Below are 6,941 nucleotides of genomic sequence, written 5' to 3'. Positions count from 1 at the left end.
AAGGTTCTCCCAAAATTTGTTCTACTGGATGATCTTTCACAAATTTTCACTGTTTGGTTGCATCTTGTATTAAATTTTGATGATCTTTCCTGATAGCTCCATGTTGAACTTCCTCTATTGTTTTCTCTTAGTTGAGATTGAGACTTTCTATGTTATTTATACCTTCTGTTTCTTCATCAATAGATTTCTTGGAGAGTGGAGAATTAGATTTATCAAATACTACATGCATAGATTCTTGTACAGTCAAAGTCTTTTTATTGAATACTCTATAAGCTTTACTATTAGTAGAATACCCGAGAAAGATACATTCATCAGATTTTGCATCAAATTTGCCTAAATTGTCCCTGTCATTCAAAATAAAACATTTGCATCCAAATACATGAAAGTAACCAATGTTGGGCTTTTTCTCATTCCAAAGCTCATAGGGGGTTTTATCTAACTTAGACCTTAGCATAACTCTATTTATAACATAACATGCAGTACTTACCGCTTCGGCCCAAAAATAACTAAGCAAGTTGTTCTCATTGAGCATTGTTCTTGTCATCTCTTGAAGAGATCTATTTTTCCTCTCTACTACCCCATTTTGTTAAGGAGTTCGAGGAGCAGAAAAATTATGCACAAAACCGTTTTCATCACAAAATGTTTCAATATTTTTATTAACAAACTCTTTTCCCCTATCACTTCGGATACTTGAAATAGTATAGCCCTTTTCATTTTGAATTCTCTTGCATAATTTGGTAAACGCATTATGTGCCTCATCTTTATGAGCAAGAAAGATGATCCAAGTATATCTAGAGAAATCATCAACAATAACAAATGCATAATATTTTCCTCCTAGACTTGCAACTCTATTTGGTCCAAAAAGATCCATGTGTATCAGTTGCAATGGTCTAGTAGTGAAAATATATTTCTTAGTTTTAAAAGAAGTTTTTGTTTGTTTACCAAATTGACATGCATCACAAATTTTGTCTTTAAGAAAATTTGTTTTTGGTAAACCTCTCACAAGATCATTTTTTGAAAGTTTGGAAATAAGTTCCATATTGGCATGACCTAATCTTCTATACCATAGCCAACTAGTTTCATTTTGAGCTGAAAAGCAAATAGCATCTTGTGAGGTAATTTCTTCAAAATCGATTGTATAAACATTATTGTTTCTAAAAGTAATAAAAAAAATATTACAATCATGATCATTCAAAATAATGCAGTTATCCATTTTGAAAGTAACTGTAAATCCTTTATCATATAATTGACTTATGCTCAAAAGATTATGTTTTAAACCTTCAACAAATAGAACATCTTCAATTATGAGAGAAGATTCATTACCAATTTTACTTATTCCCACGATCTTCCCTTTCGAGTTGTCTCCAAATGTCACGTGTCCTTCTTCTTTAGATCTAAGATCAAAGAACTTAGTCTTGTCTCCCGTCATGTGTCTTGAACATCCACTATCTAAAAACCACTTATTTTTGCTTGTGGATGATTTCATGCATACCTATAAAAACAATTAAAATGATTTTTCTTGGTACCCAAGTTCTTTGGGTCCTTTATTTATTAATATTAGAAGAAACAAGATTTTTAGGTACCCATATGGCCCTAATAGTCATTGTATGATTTCTTCTAATAGGACAAGTATGATAATTATGACCATTTCTATTACAAAAATTACAAATAGCATGTGACATATATGAAAAACTTGAATGATTATAATAATATCCTGTGATGACCCGCTTTTACGTGTATTTTCACTGAATGATTGTTTTTAATTTAATTAATATATTAGTTTATTTATTTTAAATTAATGTATTTTAATTAGTTTTTATTTATTGATGGTTAATTTTAGGAAGTGGCTATTAGGTTACCAAGGTTGAAATAAGATGAAAATTCAGAAGGTAAAGCAGAGGCGTCGCCGATATTAGCAATTTATGGTGTGAAGATAATAACTTTTGGATTTGTTGGAAGTTGTCGATGATATGTATCTCTCAATTAGGTTTAGAGTTGTATCTTGTATCTTTTTGGCGTTGATGGTTGATCTTGTAAATTTCGAGGACGAAATTTGTTTTTAAGGGGGGAGGATGTGATGACCCGCTTTTACGTGTATTTTCACTGAATGGTTGTTTTTAATTTAATTAATATATTAGTTGATTTATTTTAAATTAATGTATTTTAATTAGTTTTTATTTATTTGATGTTGTGTTTAATTTATTTTAGTCGTTTTACGGTTTTTAATATCGTTTTCGGCGGATCTGTTTTGGTTTCTGGAGTGAGGACTGGACCTCATTTCTTTTCCTTTATCTTTTCTTTTCTTTTCTTTTCTTTCTTTTTCTTTTTTTCTTTTTCTTTCTTTTTCCTTCTTTTTCTTCCTTTTCTTTTTCTTTCTTCTTCCTCCTCTCCCGCGTACGCAGCAGCCCCTTTTTCTCCTTCCGTCGCCGCTTGTTTGTCAGCCCAGTTCTCCGCCGTCCGACCACCGTTTAGTGTACCGCCACCACCATTCTCTTCCCCTTCCACCAGAGATCATCCCCACCAATTTTTAGAGCCATCGGACCAGCCGTTAGCCTTCGAGAGTCGCCGAAAGTCGTTGCACCTGCTCTGTTTTTGCCCCTGTCGCCGGTTGCTTTCGCAGCCCAGAACCACAGCTCGCCGGCGGCGTGGCCTACACCACCCATCCAGTTTTCTTCCCCTCTCACCTGTGAACATCCCCACCAAGTTTCACCTCCATCTGAGCCACCGTTAGCCGCCACGAGCTCCTCCAAGCCATACGGTTTTTCACCGTTTCCGGCGCCGTCGCACCACCTCCGACCACCATCTTTTCACAGCTTATTCCCCTACCTCTTGCCAACCTAAACCACCCATTTACGGCCTTGATCTGTTGCCGGAGCAGCTCCCACGAGCTCAACTCCGTTCAGCCCCTTTTTGGCCTTCGACCGCCATTTTCACCACCACCCACGGCCAAAACTCATTTCCCTTAACTTCATAAATATCTCAAGGCCATTCTCTATCAATCCTGAGCCTTGGTTTGTCCCCGTTCAAAAGTGGGTATTTTACAACCCACGGCCACAGTGAAATTTCACTGTTACGTTACTTTCCTTCCGCCGTTTGCAACACCGCAAGCTTTCTAAAAATACCATATAGCGCTGTAAGTATTTTCCAAACTCTACTTTTAGATTTAAATATATTTTGCTCATTCAATAAATATTTATCTGTTGGTTGGCTGATTCCGGACTGAGTCCGAGGAGTTCGGGGGTCGGATGGGTTGTGGACGGAGTTGCTTGTTTTATTGATTTATGGATGGTTGTTTATTTTTGTGCATTGATATCGCATTTACATGGTGCATGCACATGCATTTTTATTTAATTGAGAAAAGCCTGTTTTATTGGCGTAAGTGGATTTTCGGGTGCGTGTGTATCACGACCCCAAGTCGGGATGGGGTATTATCTCGGTGGAGCTCCTCTGGTCACTCGGGAGCGGAATAAACTGAGTGACGTCCCCTGAGTTGTCGCTGGGCGACGACAGGAGCGGGGGCTAGGGGATGCTTGGCTACGAACGCGCCGAGCGCGGAACCAGGCATCGCTCTACGCACCGACTCCGTGGCCCTTCGCTGGCGAGGGCTAGAGGATGCTTGGCTACGAATGCGCGGGGCGCGGAACTGGGCATCGCTCGTTAAGTGTCACATGCGTGGTCGTAACCTGTGGTGTGGCACTGGAGCCAGGGTGTGCGGATGACCCCTAGGGGAGGTCATGGTGCATACGGATTAATTGGATAATGGTTTGAGATGGATATGGGCCAAATGTGACTTTTGGCGTGATATTTGGAAAAGATATGTTTTTGGGCCAAATGGGATTTTTGGCGTGCGTGGTAAAAATATGATTTTATGGGTTTTACGCATTGGCATCACTTCATGCATATTGTTTGAGTTCTATATGTTTTTATCTGATGGTGTTTGGATTTTACTTACCTGCGACACCATTTTTAGTTCTGTAGATTTTGGTACAGAGATTGAGGATGAGGAGGAGGAGGCTGAGCCCGATGGCGCGGCTCCGCCGGGGTGCTGAAGTTTATGCTTTGTATTTAGTTTAAAATTATGTTTGTGTCCTGTAATATTTATTTATGTATGTTTTGAATAGTTTTGTATTAAACAAGAAAAATTCTGGTACTTAGTTATTAACTTGCTTTTCGCTGCATATTTCTCGTGCACATTCATCGCTTTTTCACACACTTAGCACACGTCGATAGGATGATGACCCGTGATGTCATCATCCGGACGTCTCGATTTTTCCATGATCGTGCGTGGGGATTTGGGGGCGTCAGGGGACATCCGATAAAATTGAAATGATACAGAGAAGATTAGCATGGCCCCTGCGCAAGGATGACACACAAATCGAGAAATGAGGTCCAGTCCTCACCCCGGAAACCAAAACAGATCTGCCGAAAACGATATTAAAAACCGTAAAACGACTAAAATAAATTAAACACAACATCAAATAAATAAAAAATAATTAAAATACATTAATTTAAAATAAATCAACTAATATATTAATTAAATTAAAAATAACCATTTAGTGAAAATACACGTAAAAGCGGGTCATCACATATCCTTTTTTGACAAAATTATTTTTATGAAAAGAATTTTAAATATTAGTCTTTGATGTAGAATGATTATCAAAGAAATTTTTATAAGGTTTGTATTTTTGTTTTGGCATATATCCCAATCATGCCTTGTCAAAAACACATCTTTGACTACCAAAAAGTTTTTCAAACTTTCTTTTTCCATTCGTAAAGTTTTCAATAATATTTTCTAAATCGGTTTTCTTCTTATTCAATTCAAGATTTTCATCTTTCAAAATGATACTTTCTTTTCTTAAAATTTCAATTTCGTTTGTTAAAGAAGAATTTTTCTTTTTCAAAGCAGTATACTTGATACCCAATTTTTCAAATTCCTCATAAATCTCTTCTAAAACATTTTGCAATTCTTCATATGAAGGATTTTCAATATTATCAAGATTTGTTACCTCAATGTCATCTTTAGCCATAAGACAAAGATTTGCTGATTCTTCATTTCTTGCTTCACTATCTGAACTACTTGAATCATCATCCCATGTAGCTTTCATTGCTTTCTTGCCCTTGTTTTGATCTTTCTTTAGCAGAGGACAATCTGGCTTGATATGACCAGGTTTATTGCATTTATAACAAATTAAAGTGTCATTTTTACCTGAATCTTTCTTAGAAAACTTTTTGAAAGATTTCCTTGGAGGAGTTCTATTTTTCTTCAAGAACCTCTGAATTCTTCTTGTTATCATCGCAACTTCTTCATCTTTATCGTCATTTTCCTCATCTTCATCACTTTCACTTTCATGAGGAACAACTTTAAGTGCTAAGCTCTTCTTTGGCTTTCCTTCTTCTTCTCCTCTTTTCAATGTGTACTCATGGGTGATAAGTGACCCGATGAGTTCATTGACTTCGAGCTTCTTAAGGTCTCTAGCTTCAAGAATTGGTGTAACTTTTGATTCCCAACGTTTTGGTAAAGAGTTGAGAATTTTTCTTACTATCTCCACATTGGAATAAACTTTGCCAAGAGCTGTCAAGTTGTTTATGATGTTAGTAAAACGAGTATGCATATTAGAAATAGATTCATCATCATTCATCTTAAACATTTCATATTCATGAGTAAAAATATAAATTTTTGATTCCTTGACTTGCGAAGTTCCTTCATAAGTTACTTCCAAGTTATCCCAAATTTCCTTTGCCGTAGCGCAATTCATTATTCTATTAAACTCATTTCCATTAAGAGTATTATATAATAAATTCATAGCAGTTAAATTTAAAGTATAAAGTCTATCGTCTTCACGATCAAACTCTTCTTCTTCCTTTTTAACCTTTACTCCATCAACCACTTTTGTTGGAATATAAGGTCCATTTACAATACATTTCCAGATTTCTCTACCTTGAGCTTGAAGAAATATTCTCATTCTAACTTTCCAGAATGAGTAATTATCTCCACAAAAGAGTGGAGGCCGACTGCTAGATTGACCTTCACCAAATGAAGCTGCAATGTTAGCCATAAGATCTTAACTCAAAAGATAGTTAATCTTATAATAGAGCTTTTTAGCTCTGATACCAATTGTTGCCCAGATGACTAACACAAGAGGGGGGGTGAATTGAGTTGTATTAAAAAAATAACAATTATAAATCAAATATATAATATAAATTATAAACAAAATATGAAATAACAATAAATATAAAGAGTAAGGGTAAGAGAGAAGCAAACTCAGTATGTTAACGAGGTTCGGCCCCACTGCCTACGTCCTCGCCTCAAGCTACCCCTTGAGGATTCCCAAATTCACTATTCAACCTCCTTCAAGTGGAGATAAAAACCTATTACACCTTTGAACAACACCGCTACAAAGGATCCGTGTAGAACACCCTCTACACTTGCAATCACCTTACACGTGGTGATTCAACTATTCCCCGTGTAGAATACTTTCTATACGCACAAGGGTTATACACACCCTTTTTCTGATACAAAAGCTGATAGTGGGTAGGTTATCAGAAAACACTCATCAATGAGTGAAATAAGAACAATACAGCGCAAACTATATCTCTCAAAATGAATAAGGATTAATGCTCAATGCCTAGAGAAGAGAGAATGAAAGCTTTGAATGAATGTTGTATGCTCTTGGTGTTGTTAATGTGAAGCTCTCAAATGATCTATTTATAGGTATATGAGACATCATATTCAAATTTAAAAAGATTCACATGTCAAAGACAACATCATTCACTTTTTCAAAAAATTCAAATAAAAAGTTCTTCTTTTTCAATTGTCAAAGACAACATCATTCACTTTTTCAAAAAAATCAAACCTAATCTTTTACTTTTGGCATATGACAAAATGAGCACATTTTCCTTTTCAAAAAATTCAAACATAATCTTTTACTTTTTGCATATGA

At 36.0% G+C, this 6,941-nt stretch overlaps 1 pseudogene; it reads left to right on the top strand.

The window, feature by feature from the left end:
- Positions 1-4,300: 4,300 nt before the first annotated feature.
- Positions 4,301-4,397, top strand: LOC122305920 (annotated as a pseudogene).
- Positions 4,398-6,941: the final 2,544 nt, after the last annotated feature.

Source organism: Carya illinoinensis, chromosome 3 (assembly GCF_018687715.1).
Source record: "Carya illinoinensis cultivar Pawnee chromosome 3, C.illinoinensisPawnee_v1, whole genome shotgun sequence".
Classification (NCBI taxonomy): domain Eukaryota; kingdom Viridiplantae; phylum Streptophyta; class Magnoliopsida; order Fagales; family Juglandaceae; genus Carya; species Carya illinoinensis.
The sequence above is the reverse complement of the archived record's forward strand: the minus strand, read 5'-3'. Positions and strand labels throughout refer to the sequence as shown.